Raw genomic sequence first — 21,095 nt, forward strand, 5'->3', positions numbered from 1 at the left:
CACAGCTCCCCGTCTCTCGCCCTGCCTTTGGACTCATCCCACCCCCCAGAGGGCAAGTGTGGGCACCTGGTGGGCTCTGGGTCCACGCATCTCACTTCACTTACCCAAAAAAAAAAAAAAAAAAAAGACAAAACCCACTGCTGATGAGTCGATTCGGACTCATAGCGACCCTACAGGACAGAGTAGAATTGCCTCATAGGGTTTCTAAGGAGTGCCTGGGGGATTCAAACTGCCGACCACCAGGAGTCCCCAATTCAGGAGTGCAGCCCAGGTGCTGGCCCCCCTCTTCCCAGCTTCCTTGCCCTCCCTTACCTACCGCCCCTTGTACCCTGGAGTTCCAGGTGGAGGCCGAGCTACCTCTGAGGGGCTGGAGGGAAGAAGAGAGAGCTGGGTATGGGAAGAGTGACCCCATGTACAACAGAACGAAACACTGCCAGGTCCTGCACCATCCTCACCATCATTGCTCTGTTTGAGCCCCATTGTTGCAGCCACTGTGTCAATCCATCTTGTTGAGGGTCTTCCTCTTTTCCACTGACCCTCTACTTTACCAAGCATGATGTCCTTCAGGGACTGGTCCCTCCTGGTCTCACATACATGTCCAAAGTATGTGAGACAAAGTCTCACCATCTTGCTTCTAAGGAGCATTCTGGTTGTACTTCTTCCAAGACAGATGTGTTTGTTCTTCTGGCAGTCCATGGTGTATTGAATATTGAATATACCATGAGAAGAGCTAGGACTCCAGATTCATTCATTTATCCAGTAAGTATGCACAAATTCAGGGAGGGGACTATGGAGTGAACAAAACAGACAGCTTACAATGTGAAGAGGGAGACAGCAAGGAATAATTTAAGAAAGAAAATCTATATACTGTGGGAGGTGTTTCAAAAACAACGGGGTGACCCCAGTTTTCCAGGCTCCCAGAGTCACTTGATCTCATTAGTGATGGGGGGGGGGTTGAGATCCTTTGAGACTAACTACTTCCTTTTGGGCACCTTTCTCTGTTTCCCCTGCGTTTTCCCTTAAAAGCCAGTTATTCTAGAGGTGATTGTACCATAAAATCAAGCAAGCAACAAAAGTCGAGATGCGGATGAGAAAGTAGGGCTGCCAGAGAAAGCTGGACTTCTGTGGAACAGCATACTGGGGTGGGAAACTGGGTGGGAGTGAGGCGTGTTCAGGAAGCTAAGCCCCCTCCTCACACTGTCCACCAAACAGATGTGGAAGAGACTGAATCCAGAGGAATACGAAGACTTAAGTATTTTTCAAATATCAAGTCTTCCTTCAGAAAAAAAAAAAAAGAACTGGACATTGATCAACTCTTTGGAAGGGGAACAGTGTTCAAGGTTAGAAGTAATAGAAGACATCACAAAAGAAAGCATGTGTGGTCCACAGGTTAAAAAACACAACCAAAATCGCTTACAAAATAAAAAGGCAAACCAGTAGGTGAAGTGTTTTCCGGAAATACGGCAAAATGCTGGCACCATTATCATGTGAGATGCTGGAGAAATTGATCACAAAAACAAGAAGACCCTAAAGATTAAATGAAGAAATGGCACAAATAGATAAGTCACCAAAGAAGAAACCAATCTGGCTAATAGGCTTGCCAAGAAGTGTTCAGCCTCTGTAATTAAATAAATGCAAATCAAAGCCACAAGTGAGGAGATGCTAGTTCTCCTGTATTGAGTTAACCCAGCACTGAAGGAATGCTATTACTCAGGGCCATGGCGAAATGGGCCAGCAGGTGGACATGTACCTGGCACAACCCTTTTATACACTGGGTTGTCGGTATGTACCCTTAGCTTTTTTTTTTTTTTTTAAATTGGTAAAATATACACAACATAAATTTTGCCATTTTAACTTTTCAAGTGTACAATCCAGTGGCATCAATCACACCCACGATGTTGTGCCACCATACCACTACTTGCTCCCCGAACTTTTCCATTCCTTCCAAACAGAAACTCTGTACCCATTAAGCAATAACACCCATGCCCCCTCCTCCCAGCCTCTGGTAACTACTAACCTACTTTCTGTCTCTATGTATCATTGTATAATATACATTGATTAGATTTGTAACACCTGACCTCTTCCACTCTTCTTCTGCTCTGAAAAGATGCTCTGATTCACTCATGCTCTGTCAGATGGGCAGTTCTTCTGCCCTGTGCGATGGTGGCTGCAGTCACTCGGAGGCTCGCCTGGGCTGGAATGTTCAAGATGGCTTATTCATGCCTGGCACCTTGGCTCATTTGTGCTGTGGCTCAGTTGAGATGCTAAGATAACTAGGCCTTTCTCTCTTCCCATGCACTTTTAGGGTCTCTTTTTCTTCTTGAGGCCTTTTCATATGGTTTCTTCAGCAGGGTAGCCAGACCTCTTTCACAACAACTTGGAGATCCCAAGAGCATAAGAGCAGAAGCTTCCAGATCTTAGGCCTGGAGCAGGGACAGTGTCATTTCTGCTGCATTTTATTGGTTAAAACAAGTTACATGGTGTCAGCCCAGACACATTCTGAAAGGAACCACACAAGGTGGGGCTGTCAAAATAAAGTACCACAAACTGGGTGGCTTATAAGAACAGAAATTTATTGTCTCACAGTCCTGGGGTCTGGGAGCCTGAAATCAGGGTTATTAGCCATGTTGATTCCTTCTGAGGGCTCTGAGGGAGAATCTGTTCCATGTCTGTGTCCTAGCTTCTGATGATGGCCAGCGATCCTTGGCCTTCCTTGGCTTGTAGATGGATTACTCCAATGTTTGCCTCTAACTTCACATGGCCATCATCCCCTCCGGGGATGTTGTGTTCCTCTGTGTCTCTTCTCGTCTTTTATAAGGTAAGGACACCACTCAGCTGGGACTCAGTCTATTCCAGTATGGCCTTATGTTAACTGATAATATCTTCCAAGACTTTTATTTCCAAATAAGGTCACATTCACAGGTACCAGGAGTAAGGACTTCAGCATGTATTTTGGGGGGACATAATTCAATCCGTAACAGATGTGAATACTGGGGGGCCACCTCGTGGTTACCTCTGTAACTGAGCTACTGCACCTCACTGCTGCTGCCTGATATGACCACTGTTCCTCCTTCCAGACCCTTCTCTATGCATGCATAAGCTTCTGCCTTCCTTTATCTCTTCCTCTTTCTCCATTCTGTAAAAATGAGAGTCTATGTCCATTTTCTTGTATCCATAGTTCTTTTTGTGCCCAGGCTAGGAAGATTTTCTCCTAAGTTCTCTTATCTAAGTTTTGTAGTTCCAGCTTGTATGTTTATATCTATGATCCATTTTGAATTAATGTTTGTGTGTGATGTTAGATAAGGGTCAAGATACCTCTTCTTCTATGTAGATATCTAATTGTTAAGCACTATTTATTGAAAAGGCTATCCCTTCCTGTAAAAATGGCACGAAGGTGGCGTCTGATGTCCCCTAACTTCACAAGAGGGAAGGAGAATCAAGATCAACAGCCCAAGGCTTATTCCTATGAGGTGGAGGTCAGACATGCCTCTCCTCTCTGCCATCTTTACCAATTCTGACACCAACCATCCCTCCTACAGCACTCTCTACTTCTCTGCTGGCTTTGATAATTCATTGCAGTGGCCACACAGAACTCACAGACGATACTCACGATTATGAGTATTATTATTATTAGGGAAGTAACAGTTACCATTCAGGCTCAGGAACACCCAGGATATAGTTCTTCCATCAGGACAGCTTCTTCCCAGCCATGCTTGCAGGCTCACCTTTCCCTGGCTCTCAGCCTCTGCCCAAAGGCACTTGGCTTTCTCTCTCCGTGGGCCAGGAAATCCATCATGCTGCCTCCTGCTGCCAGGTCTCTGCTGCTGAGTCTCTGCTGCTGAGTCTCTGCTGCTGCTTCTTGCTGCCTTCAGTATTACAGCTCTTTCTCTGTCTCCTAGTTCCAGGAGCTTCTCAGCGCAGGGATCCTGGGACCAAAGGATGTCCTGGCTCCTGTCTCATTTGTAAATCCTCTTTTTGGTTTTGTTCCTTGACTCAATCAACCAACTAACGTCCTCAAAAGGGAGGAAACAATTTGCATGCAGAATAAGAGCATGCAACCCTACAGCTAACTGGCTCTGAGTTTGTTTCTGTTATCTATTGTTGCACCCATCCCACACATAGTAGCTTAAAACAGCAGTTATTTATTATTCCTCATGACTCTGTGGGTTGGCCAGTGCTCAGCTGGGTGGTTCTTCTGCTGGCCTTCCTTGTGGGCCCATGTACATGATGGTTGTGATGACAGGGCTACCACCTTGGCAGGGATAGCGAGAAGGCCTGGCTCTGAAAGCACTCAGGGCTGCTGGTTCTTCCTCTCTCTGAAGTAGCGAAAATGCATTTTCTTTAGTGTTTTAATATTAGAGAGAATACATTTTCTCATTTGTTTTAGTATAGCTGTATAAGCTGTGATTAATCTCTAGTCCTTGGAAAATGGTGCAGGCTCTGCTCAAAATATAGCTGAGCAGCCTGTTCCACTCTTAAACATAACAAACATCCTAATACCTTATAACATGTTTTCCCCTATTCAAAACAGGTGATGGAGAGCTTGACTTGACTAACGCCATAATGATGCTCTAAGTAATCTCTAAACATTTTTGATTGCACCAGCTGCACCGGTCTCTTCCAAAGGGGTGCGGAGCTATCTCAGCTCCTGTGGCCTTGGTCTCTCTTCTTTTTTTTTTTGTTCTCTTGAGAAATGGCCTTCAGTCTGCAAACCAACAGGAAGGCTATCTGGCATTTTTAATCTGCAACTTTCTTTCTTGCTCCCTATCTCAGCAACAGCGGACTTGGCAAAACAATTCCACTAGCTGAGAGATTCTTATGTGAGTTTTTCAGCCTGTTACAAATATGTTGATTAGAGCCTGGATGCCTGACATGCATATCTTTAGTTTAATAAAGAGTTTTTTTGTAGTTGTTTTGTGATGTATAAGACCATCTGTGGACTACATGCTCAAAACATTAGGTAACCCTGATCTTCCCCATATAAAACTCTTCCATCAACCCTTTAGGGTATACAGAATTTGGGAGAAATTTAACCCCCTCTGTCTCCTGAACACTGGTATTCAATAAAACCCTCTTACTGCTCACCTCCTCCTGTCTCAGTATTGGCTTTGTGGCAAGCGGCTCAAACTTGTGATTTGCGGTAACATCTCTCTCCATGCAGTCTTATACTTCTGTTTCTTCACAGGCCTCTCCATGTGTCTCTGCGCATGGTCTCTCTAGCTGGACTTCTTACATAGAAGCTCAGGGCTTCCAAAAGTCCCAAAACAGAAGCTTCCAGATATTCTTAAGGTTTAGGCCTGGAACTGGCACAGGTCACTTCTGCTGCATCATTTTGGTTAAGGCAAGTCACAAATACAACATGGGAGAGGACTGCAGTGAGTTTGAGACAGTGCTTCGAACCAGAATGGAACCAAAGAAACTGAAAAAAAAAAAAAAAAAAAACCAAAATTTTAGCCAGAGTGAAACTGAAACCTGAATGGAAAAAAATTTTTTCTGAACCTGAACCAGAATAGAAAACTATTATTTTTTCCCCTCCACTATTTTTAGTTCAGTGATAATTTTTAAGTTGTAAGCAAGACCATAGGGCCATTTATGTTTGATTTGCTTCTGGCGCCCATGTGTGCCAAATGCTTCTCTGGCACATGGCTGGTAAAGGCACAATTGATTGCTTTGGCCAGAGACATTGCACAGCCACCGCTGCAGGCGATGACTGCTGTTATGCAAGATGATTCACAGGCCGGGCAAAGTTCCCTGTTTCCGCTCTGTGCTTGACCTAGCTCACAACACTGTGCATGGGCTGTGCCTTCTGGAGATGTGAGAACTGCTCAACGTTAGAACGCTTGTAGTAGGAAATCTGAAAGACCTGGTTAAACCGCGTAGAGTTCTGGACAGGTTTTCATGTGGACAGAAATTCGTCAGGTGAATGTTAACATTTTAAACGTACATTATTCACATTTTTAAAATGTGGTATTTAAATTCAAGAAATAGAAAATAGCGTATACTTTTCTGATGATTCGATTCTTCTATTCGATCTTGATTTAAATGTTTGTACTTATATGTTTAAATTTGATGTTTAGCTCACGATTCGAAATGTTAACAAACATCAGCAACTAATGGGAAGAAAATTAATTTTTCAGCAGCGTTATAGCATTATTTCACTGAAAACAACTTGATGGCATCACTGTGAAGTGAGATTTTTCTTCAAAAGGTGCTGGATAAATGTACGAGAATGTTGTAAAGTGGGACTTGGAATGGAAGAAATCGGCGGCCCTGCAAACGTAAAATCAAAATTATTCTGGTTTTTCTAATATACTGACGGTACATGCCTAGAAGCATTCTAATATGTACTGGCCCTAACTCATTTCTACAAATGTATTTATGCATTCTATTTTCTTTATGTTATCAAAGTCTAAGGCTTGTTTCTACTGCAATGTAATATTGTAGCTATAAAATATGCCCTAGTGTTAATATTACTTCTTATCTCTTGAATTCTAGTATGGGATGAACCAGAGAAAAATCCATGTCGAGAATTTTTCAAGTAGGAAAAGACTGAAAGTAAAAAACATGTGTAAAATTTGCAACGCAGATAAGGTTGGAGACTGCAGCAAATTCAGAGAGGCACCTGAAGCGTCACCATATAGAAGAATGTAATACCGTGCAAAGCAAGGAGATAAAGATTGAAGAAAGTGTCAGAGTGTTCTGAATAAGCATTAGGTGAGTTTGCCATTCCGGAATGCCTTAAGAAGAAATTTCATAAACAAACAATTGTCGATGTGTGTGTTGAATTAGTTATTGTTAATTGTTGTTCCAGAGTTAATTAAACATTCAGGATTCTGTAAAACTTTAAATTCAATTATTGCTTCAATTGGTCAAAATTTTTCAATCAACTCAGAGAATATTAGGGAAATGACAACTCACTTGTCCTTAAAATTTAGCTCCAAAATTAGCAGTAATCTAGAAAAATGAATATTTTCTTTGAAAGTGGATGTTGCCAGTAGATTGAGTCAGTCAATTCTAGAAATTAATGCTCAGTTCACACAAGATGGTAAGAAACATGCACTGACCCTGGGATTGAAAGAATTGAAAGAAAGACACATAAATCTGTACATAAAAACCAACGTGTATCCTCAACATTGCGAAAATGTCAATTCTACCCAAAGTGATCTACAGATATAATGCAATCTCAATCCAAATACCAACAGCATTTTTAATGAGATGCAAAAACTAACTACCAACTTTATATGGAAAGGAAAGAGGCCCCAGATGTGCAAACCATTACTGAAGAAAAAAAAACAAAGTAGGAGGCCTCACACTACCTGATCACAGAACCTACTATACCACCACGTAGTCAAGACAGCCCGGTACTGATACAACAACAGACACATAGACCAATGGAACAGAATTGAGAACCCAGACGTAAATCCACCTACCTATGATCAGCTGATCTTTGGCAAAGGACCAAAGTCCATTAAATGGGGGAAAAGGCAGTCTTTTTAACAAATGATGCTGGCAAAACTGGATGTTCATGTGTAACAAAAATGAAACAGAACTCATACCTTGCACCATACACAAAAACTAACTCAAAATGGATAAAGACCTAAATACAAAACCTAAAAGTATAAAGATCATGGAGGAAAAAATAGAGAAAACACTAGGGGCCCTAATACATGGCATAAATACAATACAAACCATAGCTAACAATGCAAAAACACCAGAAGATAAACTAGATAACTGGGAGTGCTTAAAAATTAAGCATTATGCTCATCAAAAGACTTCACCAAAAGAGTAAAAAGAGAACCTCCAGACTGGGAAAAATTTTTTGGCTATGACATATTCAATAAGGGTCTAATCTATAAAATACTTCAACACCTCAACAGTGAAAAAACAAATAACCCAATTAAAAAATGGGCAAAGGCTATGAACAGATACTTCACCAAAGAAGACATTCAGGAGGCTAACAGATACATGAGAAAATGCTTTTGATCATTAGCTATTAGAGAAATGCAAATCAAAACTATAATATCATCTCACCCCGATGTTACTGGCACTAACTCAACAAACAGAAAATAATAAATGTTGGAGAGGTGTCAGGGAGATTGGAAGTCTCATGCATTGCTGGTGGGAATGTAAATTGGTACAACCACTATATGGAGAATGCTATGGGGCTTCCTCAAAAAGCTAGAAATAGAAATACCAACTACCAACTTTATATGGAAAGGAAAGAAATAAGAATCATCACACAAATAGATATATGCACATGCATGTTCATTGAAGCATTATTCACGATAGCAAAGAGATGGAAACAACCTAAGTGTCCATCAATGGACGAATGGATAAACAAACTATGGTACACACACACAATGGAACACTATGCAATGATAAAGAACAATGATGAATCTGCAAAACATCTCACAACATGGATGAACCTGGAAGGCACTATGCTGAGTGAAATAAGTCAATCACAAAAGGACAAATACTGTATGAGACCAGTATTATAAAAGCTTAAGAAAAGGTTTACATACAAAAAGAAACAATCTTTGATGGTTATGAGGGAGAGGAAGAGTGGAAAGGGAAAATCACTAACTAGATAGTAAAAAAACGAAACCAAACCCAGTGCCGTCGAGTCGATTCCGACTCATAGCGACCCTATAGTAGACGAGTGTTAACTTTGGTGAAGGGAAAGACAGCACACAATATAGGGGAATTCAGCACAATGTGACCAAGGCAAAGTCATAGAAGCTTCCTAGACATATCCAAACACCTTGAGGGAACAAGTTACTGGGGGCAAAGGACTGGGGCCAATAGTCTTGTGGGACATCTAGGTCAGTTAGCATAACATAGTTCATAAAGAAAATGTTCTACATCCTACTTTGGTGAGTAGCATCTGGGGTCTTAAGAGCTCTTGAGTGGTCATCTAAGATGCATCTATTGCTCCCATCATGTTCAGAGCAAAGGAGAATGAAGAAAACCAAAGACACAAGGAAAATATTAGTCCAGAGAGCTAATGGACCACATGAACCACAGCCTCAACCAGCCTGAGCCGAGAAGAACTAGATGATGCCTGTCTACCAACACCACCTGCTCTGACAGGAATCACAATTGAGGGTCCCAGACAGAGCGGGAGAAAAATGTAGTATAAAATTCAAATTCACAAAAAACAGACCAGGCTTTCTGGAGTAAGCCCTGAGACTATAGCCCCTGGACACCTTGCTAACTCGGAACTAAAGCTGCTCCCGAAGTCCACCTTTCAGCCAAAGATTAGGCAGGCCTATAAAACAAAACAATAACACACGTGAGGAGTGCGTTTCTTAGCTTGATCAAGTATACGAGACCAAATGGGCAACTCCTGCCCAAAAGCAAAGATAAGAAGGCAGGAAAGGACAGGAAAACTGGGCAAATGGACATGGGGAACCCAGGGTGGAAAGGGGAAGAATGCTGACACATTGCAGGAATTGCAGCCAATGTCACAAAACACTTTGGTTATAAATTTTTGAATGAGAAACTAAAACAAAAAAAGCCCCACAGTACATCAAATTTTAGGGAAATAAAACATTGATTTTCAACAGATTTATTCTGTAACCACAGATAGTGGCTCTAATATGATTAAATTTGTTGATTTGCTCAGAAATAATACTGAGATTGAATAGCAAATGTTGGCAAAATGACAAATTTTGCAGAAGCTGACTTAGCGTGCTGACTTGCAGACACGAACCATTGCAGAGTGCAGTGAGAGCCACAAGGTTTATAAGAGAAGGTTGGCTGGTAGAAAGCATGCTGCACACCACTTCAGTTAGTTATTAAAGACACAGTAAAGGATGCTGACCTGGAAGAATTTTTAGGAGAGTGTGGTGAACTCATTCAAATACTTCGTGTTCTGACATTGTCTGCCAAATTTTCGGAAAATAATTTAAGAAAACCAGTACTGGATGGCCCAACAAGATGGAACAGTATATACACCAAGTTACAAACCTCACTCAGATGCAGAAATGTATTAGGTGAGAATAATACGAAACATTGCTTTTCTAATGACAAACGGGCACATGTCAAACTAATTCTGGAAACTTTAAAACCTTTCTTTAAAGAAAATGACGGTAAGATTGCAAAGTGAACAATTAACCATGAGTGAAGTTTTTGGTATATGGGTGGAAATTAGGCTAAAATTAAGAACTCTTAATAATACATTTGGAGACACATTTATCGAAAAATTTAACGTCAGGGAAAAATTACCGTTGAAAATGATGGCATATTGGGAGCAGTTTATCTAGATCCTCGCTATCAAATTCTAATTAGCTCTGAACTTAATGTGAAGGCCACATGCATTTAAAAAGCGTTTGGGAAATGATAGAAAATCTGAAAAAGAGCAATACTGAAAGTGCAACAGAGGAAAGCAGACCAGGGAATACTCTCGTTTCAAATGATGATATTGATAAGATGGGAATATTTCTCAAAATGAAAGAAAAAAATTAAATTGAGATCATACAACTGTACTGTTAATACTGACTCTATATTAACAAGCCTTGATGATGTACAAAGAATTGAGGAAAAAAAAGTGTTCTTGAATTTTGGGAAGAAAGCTATTCACAATATCCCCAGTTTGTATGAAATTGCTGTGGTAGTTTTGGGTGCACCAACTACTCAGGTCAGCATTAGAGAGCTTTCTCAGGTTTGAAATTCATCCTGTGAAATGAAAGGATAGCTTAAATGAAAAATATTAGAGGCCATTCTTTTAACCAGGTGCAATTAAGGTTTATTGCAATGATGTTTTCTTAATGAATTGTATAATGTGTATGAATTAAATCTATATTTGTAATAAAATGTTTACTTTATGTAATGTTATGGCAACTCTTCAGCTTAGAACTGGGGTGAATAGTAAATATTTTATTGCTCTTTGCCTTTATAGATTGATGTATTAGGTATGATAGCACATTTCATATTTCTAGTATTTCATGAATAAATTCTTACCAATTTTACGTGACTATTATTAAGTACTAGTAGTGAAATGTCACTTACATCAAAACTAAGTTTGTTTTCAGTGTATCTTATAGGATTGAATTGAGAATTCCCTACTAAAGAAGTATTTTGAATCTTCAATTTAATATATACACAGTACATTAGGAGTGTTTTTATCATGATACCCAGACCCCTACTATTTTTAAAATTTTTTATTGTGCATTAGGTGAAAGTTTATAGAACATATTAGTTTCCCACTCGATAGTTTGTAAAAAAGTGTTCCATAACATTGGTTTCAGTCCCCACAATGTGTCAGCGTTCTCCTCATTTTGGTCCTGGATTCCTGTTCCGTTTCGTCCTGATTTTTTATCCCTTCCTACCTTCTCATCTTTGCTTTTGGGCAAATGTCGCCCTTTTGATCTTGTAAAATGGATTTGTTCTAAGGATCACATTCCTCTTGGGTGTTATTGTTTATTTTATGGGCCTGTCTATTGTTTGGCTGAAAGGTGGTTTCCAGGAAAGGCATCAGTTCAAGGTCAGCAGGGTGTCTTAGGGCCATATTCTTGGAGGTTCCTCCAGTCTCTGTCAGACCCGTAAGTCTGGTCTTTTTTGTGAGTTTGATTTTTTGTTGTACAATTTTTTTCTTCCGCTCTGTCCGGGACCCTTTGTTGTGACTCCAGTCAGAGCCCTCAGTAGTGGTAGCCGGGCACAATCTAGTTCTTCTGGTCTCAGGGTCTTGTAGGCTGTGGTTCATGTGGTCCTTTGAACTAAATTGCTCTCTTGAGCCTTTGGTTTTCTTTACTCTCCTTTGCTCCAGACAGTAAGAGACCAACAGATGTATCTTAGATGGTCACTTGCAAGTCTTTAAGACCCCAGATGCTACTCATCACGATAGGATGCAGAACTTTATCTTTATGAACTATGTTATGTCAAGTGATGTAGATGTCCCCTGAGTCTACGGTCCTTGGCTTTCAAGCTTAGGAACTTCATCCCGTGAGGTGATTGGTTATATCTAAGAAGTTGCCCTGACTGTGGCCCTTGTGTGGTCTTCTGTCGATATTAATATATAAGCAGCACCTACAGTTACATATGTAGAAATATCCACCACCAAACCTATATCTGTAGGTGGGTGTGTACCCTGACACCCTCCCACACCTCTTGGTATACCTATCTGCCTATGTATTGATTCGTAAATTAGTGTTCATTAATACTATTGATGCAGGGAGCCACCAGCGGGGTCCCTGTGGACAGGAGCTCCAGGACCACCCAAGAATAAATAAAAAAAATCCTCCCCATTCCGTCAAGTTCTTTGTCCCGGCTGACTATTCCTAGGAAGCCCTGGTGGTGCAGTGGTTAAGCACTTGGCTGCCAATCAAAAGGACAGCAGTTCAAACCTACCAACCTCTCCTTGGGAGAAAGATGTGACAGTCTGCTTCCGTAAAGATTTACAGCCTTGGAAACTTTATGGGGCTACTCTGTCCTATAGGGTTGCTGTGAGTTGAAATCAACTCGAGGGCAGTGGGTTTGGTTGACTATTCCTACTCAGCCTCAGCAGTGAGAAACTACAGCCCTACATTCTGCTGGGATTTGCTAGCTTTCCAGATCCATCTCCCATCACCCCAACCTTGGTCCTTCCATTCTAGCAATGGTCTCCTACACAGCCTGGAGCCCTCCACACGCCCCAAACAGACCTAGATCATTCACCCAGCCTGAGATCTCCACCTGTCTTCCTTCTTCCCACAACTTCCCTCTGCCTGCAAGCCCCACTTGCCCACCCCAGGCAAAATGAGTCTCACTTTGACGCCACACCTGCCTTTTTCAATGCACTTATCACACATAGCAGTTATGTTTCCTATCTCTTGACCCACAAGACTGAACTCCCTGGGGCCACGGATTGTGGCTTAAACTCTTCTAAGGTCCTACATAGGTCCTGATCACAGTAAGTGATGAGCAAGGTCTTGTCTCATGATGGGCTGTACTTGTTTTTGTTGGTTCCTCTCGCCAGCCCTTTCTGCACACAGAAGTCTGATTCTTGTCTGAGAGCAAAGCCTGGATTATATTACCCCGACTCAAACTTCTTCCTTGGCCTTTGGAGTTCTTTCAGTTGTTGGCATTCAAAACCCTGCATGCCCTGCAATGAGGGCTGACTCACAGCCACGGTCAAGGCCAGGTAAGCTGATCTTAAGTACACTGACAGAGAGTCCTGATGGCACAATTTCTTCCATCCTTCCCTTCCTTCCTCAAACCCTCACTGAGCACCATGTGTCAGATCCTGTGCTGGGCCTGAATAAAGAACAAAACAGTTATGCTCCTACGCTGACCCATAAAAGACACAGGCCTTGCTCTCCCGTCTCTCCTGCCTGGCCATTATCTGGGTCCAGTGGTGTGCTGGTAAGTGTCTAACAACCAGCTCTCTGGGAGGGTGAAAAAAGCCCTGATTTCTAGAGTTTGCCAGTTTCTGTGGTGTAAATACTCTCATCATGAACTGATTTCAAGCTGTCAGCATATCACTGAACGCTGAGAAAAAAGGTGCAGGCTCATTAACAACCTGCATTATGCAGATGACACAACCTTGCTTGCTGAAAGGAAGGAGGACTTGAAGCACTCACTGATGAAGATCAAAGACTATAGCCTTCAGTATGGATTACACCTCAACATAAAGAAAACAAAAATCCTCACAACTGAGCCAATAAGCAACATCACGATAAATGGAGAAAAGATTGAAGTTGTCAAAGATTTCATTTTACTTGGATCCACAATCAACACTCATGGAAGCAGCAGTCCAGGAATCAAATGATGTATTGCATTGGGCAAATCTGCTGCAAAAGACCTCTTTTCAAGTGTTAAAAAGCAAAGACGTCACTTTGAGGACTAGGATGCCCCTGACCCAAGCTATGCATGCAAAAGTTGGACAATGAATAAGGAAGACAGAATTGATGCCTTTAAATTATGGTGTTGGCAAAGAATATTGAATATACCATGGACTGCCAGAAGAATGATCAAATCTGTCTTAGAAGTAATATGGCCAGAGTGCTCCTTGGAAGCGAGGATGGTGAGACTTCCTCTCATGTACTTTGGACATGTTACCAAGAGGGACCATACTCTGGAAGAGGACTCATGCTTGGCAAAGTAGAGGGTCAGCGAAAAAGAGGAACACCCTCAGCCAGATGGGCTGGCACAGTGGCTGCAACAACGAGCTCAAACACAGCAATGACTTGTGAGGATGGCCCAGGACCCGGCAACATTTTGTTCTGTTATACATAAGGTCGCTATAAGTCAGAACCAAATCCACGGCACCTAACAATTTTTTTTGGAGCAGATCGCCAGGTCTTCTGCAGGGTGGCTGGTGTGTTCCAACCAACAACTTTTGGGTTAGCAGCCAAGTGCTTAATCACTGTGTGACCAGGGTTCACTCCAAGCCAAGCCAAGCCCAGTGCCATCAAGTCGATTCCGACTCATAGCGACCCTATAAGACAGAGTAGAACTGCCCCGTAGAGTTTCCAAGGAGCACCTGGCGGATTCGAACTGCTGACCTTTTTGTTAGCAGCCCAAGGTTCACTCCACCCAGAGAACCCAGGGCCGTCGAGTCGCTAGGGAGAAGCAAAGCCTGGCTCCAGTCCCTCCTATGGCCACCAGGGGGAAGCAGACACAGGTCAATACGCAGCTCGGGCCAGGTTGGTGGGTAGGGAGGATGCGGCCCCGCCTCTGCTCCTTGGACAATGTAGAGTTTGTCCTTCTCTTTCAGGCGTGTTTACTCGCGGCCCAGGGAAGGGGGCAGGAGCCTGGAGGCGAGCATGGGCCCCTCCCAGCTCAGGCTCCTGGTCTGGAAAACTAGAGCTCTTAGCCCGCCATACCCACGTGGCCTCTGGAGCCTGCTGAGGGGCACCTCTGCGACTGCCTTTGCTGACTGGCCTCCAACCAACAGCCTTTGTAGCCGGAAGTCAGCCCAGGCCCAGGCATCCCAGCAAGCCTCACGTAGTGACCATACTTCCGCTGGCCAGGACTGAGGAAGTCTACGTTGTTAATTGGCTGGTGTTAATTAATCGCAGGGCAATTAGCTTGTATTTTCCCGTAGTCCTGACCCGGGCTGGATTAGTGTGGAGAGACTGGGGACAGGAGTTTCCTCCTGAGTCACCCTGAGGAAGCCTGGGGACATACAGGGAAGGAAGCTACCCAGGTTTCCAGTGGAGTTTGGTTGAGGAAGCCTGGATTCTCCTCGCAGATCTGCTGACAGCTCCTTGCTGGGATCTTGCACAAAGCGTTTAACCCCCTGGGCATTGGTTTCTGCTGCAGACGCTGACAACCATTCCCCTTTCTGCATTGTTGGACATCCATCCTGACTGGCCTCAGCCCACTGGGGTCTGTACGCTTTGTCAAATGCTTGTTGTTAGGTGCCATGGAGTTGATTGTGACTCATAGTGACCCTTTGTACAACAGAACTAAACACTGCTCAGTCCTGTGCCATCCTCACGATCCTTGCTATAGTTGAGCCCATTGATGCAGCCGCTGTGTCAATCTATCTTGTTAAGGGTCTTCCTCTTTTTCACTGACCCTCTACTTTACCAAGCATGATGTCCTTCTCCAGGGTGTGCTCCATCCTGGTAACATGATAACATGTCCAAAGTACGTGAGATGAGGTCTCACCATCCTTGCTTCTAAGGAGCATTCTGGCTGTGCTTCTTCCAAGGCAGGTTTGTTTGTTCTTCTGAGAGTCCATGATATATTCAGTATCCTTTGTAAACACCGTAATTCAAAGGCATCAATTCATCAGTCTTCCTTATTCATTGTCCAGCTTCCACATGCATATGAGGCAATCGAAAATACCATAGCTTGGGTTGGGGCACCTTAGTCCTCAAAGTAACATTTTTAATTTTAACACTTGAAAGAGGTCTTTTGCAGCAGATTTGCCCAATGCAGTAAACATGTCATTTGATTCTTGACTGTTGCTTCCACAGGTGTTGATTGTGGATCCAAGTAAAATGAAATCCTTGACAACTTCAATCTTTTCTCCGTTTATCATGATGTTGCTTATTGGCCCAGTTGTGAGGATTTTTGTTTTTTTTTTTATGTTGAGGTGTAATCCATACTGAAGGCTATAGTCTTTGATCTTCATCAGTGAGTGCTTCAAGACCTCCTTGCTTTCAGCAAGAAAGGTTGCGTCGTCTGCATATCTCAGGTGGTTAATGAGTCTACCTCCAATCTTGACACCATGTTCTTCTTCATATAGTCCAGCTTCTCGGATTGTTTGCTCAGCATATAGATTGAATTAGGTATGGTGAAAGGATACAGCCCTGACACACACCTTTCCTAGTTTTTTTTTAATTGTGCTTTAGGTGAAAGTTTACAAACCAAGTCAGTCTCTCATACAAAAACTTATATACACCTTGCTGTATACTCCTAGTTGCTCTCCTTCTAAAGAGACAGCACACTATTTCCCTCTACTCTCTATTTTTGTGTCCATTTGGACAGCTTCTGACCCCTTCTGCCCTCTCCTCTCCTCTCCAGACAGGAGCTGCCCACATAGTCTCATGTGTCTACTTGAGCCAAGAAGCTCACTCTTCACCAGTACCAATTTCTATCCCATAATCCAGTCCAATCCCTGTCTGAAGAGTTGGCTTTGGGAATGGTTCCTGTCTTGGGCTAACAGAAGGTCTGGGGACCATGACCTCCGGGGTCCTTCTAGTCTCAGTCAGACCATTAAGTCTGGTCTTTTTACAAGAATTTGAGGTCTGCATCCCACTGCTCTCCTGCTCCCCCAGGGATTCTTTGTTGTGTTCCCTTTCAGGGCAGTCATCGGTTGTAGCCAGGCACCATCCACTTCTTCTGCTCTCAAACTGGTGCAGTCTCTGGTTTATGTGGCCCTTTCTGTCTCATGGGCTCATAATTACCTTGTGTCTTTGGTGTTCTTCATTCTCCTTTGCTCCAAGTGGGTTGAGACCAATTGATACATCTTAGATGGCTGTTTGCTAGGGTTTAAGACCCAAGATGCCACTCACCAAAGTGGGATGCAGAATGTTTTCGTAATAGATTTTGTTATGCCAGTTGACTTAGATGTCGCCTGAAACCATGGTCCCCCAGCCCCCGCCCCTGCTACGCTGGCCTTCGAAGTGTTCAGTTTATTCAGGAAACTTCTTTGCTTTTGGTTTAGTCCAGTTGTGCTGATCTCTCCTGTATTGTGTGTTGACTTTCCCTTCATCTAAAATAGTTCTTATCTACTGTCTAATTAGTGAAAACCCTTCTCCCTCAATGCCTCCCCACTTTCATAACCATCAAAGAATATTTTCTTCTCTGTTTAAATTATTTTTTGAGTTCTTATAATATTGGTCTCATACAATATTTGTCCTTTTGCAACTGACTGATTTCACTCAGCATGATGCCTTCCAGGTTCCTCCATGTTATGAAATGTTTCACAGATTCATCACTGTTCTTTATCAATGCGTAGTATTCCATTGTGTGAATATACCAGAATTTATTTAACCATTCATCCATTTCCAAAGTGCCTGTACTATTTTACTTTCCCACCAGCAGTGTATGTGTTCCAGTCTCTCCACAGCCTCTCCAACATTTATTATTTTGTGGTTTTTGGATTAATGCTAGCCTTGTTGGAGTGAGATAGAATCTCAGTGTAGTTTTGATTTGCATTTCTGTAATGGCTAATGATCAATAGCATTTCCTCATGTATCTGTTAGCTACCTGAATGTCTTCTTTAGTGAAGTGTCTGTTCATATCCTTTGCCCATTTTTTAATTGGGTCGTTTGTCTTTTTGTAGTTGAGTTTTTGCAGTATCATGTAGATTTTAGAGATCAGACGCTGATCGGAAATGTTATAGCTAAAATCTTTTTCCCAGTCTGTAGGTAATCTTTTTACTCTTTTGGTAAAAGTCTTTGGATGAGCATAGGTGTTTGATTTTTAGGAGCTCCCAGTTATCTAGTTTCTCTTCTGCATTGTTGGTAATGTTTTGTATACTGTTTATGCCCTGAATTAGGGCTCCTAGCATTGTCCCTATTTTTTCTTCCATGATCTTTATTGTTTTAGATTTTATATTTAGGTCTTTGATCCATCTTGAGTTAGTTTTTGTGCATGGTGTGAGGTATGTTTCTTGTTCCTTTTTTTTTTTTTTTTTTTGGCAGATGGATATCCAGTTATGCCAACACCATTTGTTAAAAAGACTGTTTTTTCCCCATTTAACAGACTTTGGACCTTTGTCAAATATCAGCTGCTCATATGTGCATGGATTTATGTCTGGATTCTCAATTCTGTTCCCTTGGTCTATGTATGTGTTGTTGGACCAGTACCAGGCTGTTTTGACTACTGTGGGGGTATAATAGGCTCTAAAATCAGGTAGTGTGAGGCCTCCCACTTTGTTCTTCTTTTTGGTAATGCTTTACTTATCTGGCGCCTCTTCCCTTCCATATGAAGTTGGTGATTTGTTTCTCCATCTCATTAAAAAATGTCGTTGGAATTCGGATCAGTATGGCATTGTATCTATAGATGGCTTTTGGTAGAATAGACATTTTTACAATGTTAAGTCTTCCTATCCATGAACAAGGTATGTTTTTCCCCTTACGTAGGTCTCTTTTGGTTTCTTGCAGTAGTGTCTTTTAGTTTTCTTTGTATAGATCTTTTACGTCTCTGGTAAAATTTATTCCTAAGTATTTTATCTTCTGGGGGGGCTACTGTAAATAGTATTGATTTGGTGAATTCCTCATCGAAATTCTCCTTGTTGATGTAGAGGAATCCCACTGATTTTTGTATGTTTATCTTGTATCCTCATACTCTGCTGAACTCTTCTATTACTTTCAGTAGTTTTCTTGAGGGTTCTTTAGGGTTTTTTGTGTGTAAGATCATGTCACCTGGAAATAGAGAAACTTTGACTTCTTCTTTACCAATCTGGATGCCTTTATTTCTCTATCTAGCCTAATTGCTCTGGCTAGGAACTCCAGCAGCATGTTGAATAAGAGTGGTGATAAAGGGCATACTTGTCTGGTTCCCGATCTCAAGGGGAATGTTTTCAGACTCTCTCCATTTAGGATGATGTTGGTTGTTGGCTTTGTATAAATGCCCTTTATTATGCTGAGGAATTTTCCTTCTATTCCTATTTTGCTGAGAGTTTTTATCATGAATGGGTGTTGAACTTTGTCAAATGCCTTTTCTGCATCAATTGATGAGATCATGTGGTTCTTTTATTTATTACATTAATTGTTTTTCTGATGTTGAACCATCCCTACATACCTGGTATGAATCCCACTTGGTCATGGTGAATTATTTATATGATCAAAAAAAAAAATATGTTGCTGAATTCTATTGGCTAGAATTTTGTTGAGGATTTTTACATTTAAGTTCCTGAGAGATATAGGTCGTGATTTTCTATTTTTGTGGAGTGTTTACCTGGTTTTGGTATCAGGGATATGCTGGCTTCACAGAATGAGTTTGGGAGTATTCCATCCTTTTCTATGGTGTTAACTCTTCTCTGAAAGTGTGGTAGAACTCTGCAGTGAAGCCATCTGGACCAGGGCTTTTTTTTTTTGATGGGAGTTTTTAAATTACCTTTTCCATCTCTTCTTTTGTTATGGACTTATTTAGTTGTTCTACCTCTGTTTGTGTTAGGTTAGGTAGGTAGTGTGTTTCTCAAATTCATCCATTTCTTCTAGGTTTTCAAATTTGTTAGAGTTTAATTTTTCATAGTAATCTGATATGATTCTTTTAATTTCAGTTGGGTCTGTTGTGCTATCACCCATCTCATTTCTTATCCAGGTTATTTGCTTCCTCTCCTGTTTTTCTTTTGTCGGTTTGGACAATGATTTATCGATTTTGTTAATTTTTTCAAAGAACAAGCTTTTGGTCTTGTTAACTCTTTCAGTTGTTTTTCTGTTCTCTAGTTCGTTTAATTCTTCTCTAATTTTCATTATTTTCTTTCTTCTGGTGCCTGAGGATTTCTTTTGTTGCTCTCTTTCTATTTGTTCAAGTTGTAGGGATTATTTTTGACTTTGGCCCTTTCTTCTTTTTGTATGTGTGCATTTATTGATATAAATTGACCTCTGAGCACTGCTTTAGCTGTTTCCCAAAGGTTCCGATAGGAAGTGTTTTCATTCTCATTGGATTCTATGAATTTCTTTATTTCATCCTTGATGTCTTCTGTGACCCAGTTGTTTTTGAGCAGGGTATTGTTCAGTTTCCAAGTGTTTGATTTCTTTTCCCTGCCTTTTCTGTTATTGATTTCTACTTTTATGGCCTTATGGTCAGAGAAAATGTTTGTAATATTTCAATATTTTGGATTCTGCTAAGGCTTGCTTTATGGCCTAATACGTGGTCTCTTTTAGAGAATGTTCTATGTGTGCTAGAAAAGAAAGTGCATTTGGCTGCTGTTGGGTGTTCTGTATATGTCTATGAGGTCAAGTTGGTTGACTGTGGCATTTAGATCTTCTGTGTCTTTATTGGGCTTCTTTCTGGATGTTCTGTCCTTCACCAAAAGTGGTGTGTTGAAGTCTTGGACTGTAATTGTGGCACTGTCTAGCTCACCTTTCAATGCTGTTAGAGTTTGTTTTGTGTATCTTGAAGCTGTCATTGGGTGCACAAATATTTAATATGGTTATATCCTCCTTGTATATTGTCTATATTGTCCCTTTAATCATTATATAGTGTCCTTCCTTATCCTTTATAGTGGATTTAACTTTAAAATCAATTTTCTCAGAAATTAATATTGCCATTCCTGCTCCTTTTTTTAAAAATAATTTTTATTGTGCTTTAAGTGAAAGTTTACAAATCAAGTCAGTCTATCATATATAAGCTTATATACACCTTACTCCATACTCCCATTTACTCTCCCGCTAATGAGTCAGCCCGCTCCCTCCTTCCAGCCTCTCCTTTTGTGACTGTTTTGCCAGTTTCTAACTCTCTCTACCCTTCCATCTTCCCTCCAGGCAGGAGATGCCAACACAGTCTCAAGTGTCCACCTGATACAAGTAGCTCACTCTTCGTCGGCATCTCTCCCCAACCCACTGTCCAGTCCCTTCCATGTCTGATGAGTTGTCTTCAGGAATGGTTCCTGTCCTGGGCCAACAGAAGGTTTGGGGACTGTGACTGCCGGGATTCTCCTAGTCTCAGTCAGACCATTAAGTCTGGTCTTTTTATGAGAACTTGAGGTC

General features: G+C 41.6%; 1 long non-coding RNA gene across 1 annotated transcript in view; it reads right to left on the bottom strand.

The window, feature by feature from the left end:
- Positions 1-2,055: 2,055 nt before the first annotated feature.
- The window catches only part of LOC126087105 (uncharacterized), a 41,522-nt gene continuing 22,482 nt past the window's right edge, over positions 2,056-21,095 (bottom strand). Inside the window, exon 4 of the long non-coding RNA XR_007519642.1 lies at positions 2,056-5,419. This is a non-coding gene — a long non-coding RNA (uncharacterized LOC126087105). The remainder of the gene's footprint in view (positions 5,420-21,095) is intronic.

The sequence above is a fragment of the Elephas maximus genome, chromosome 12 (assembly GCF_024166365.1).
Source record: "Elephas maximus indicus isolate mEleMax1 chromosome 12, mEleMax1 primary haplotype, whole genome shotgun sequence".
NCBI classification, from domain to species: domain Eukaryota; kingdom Metazoa; phylum Chordata; class Mammalia; order Proboscidea; family Elephantidae; genus Elephas; species Elephas maximus.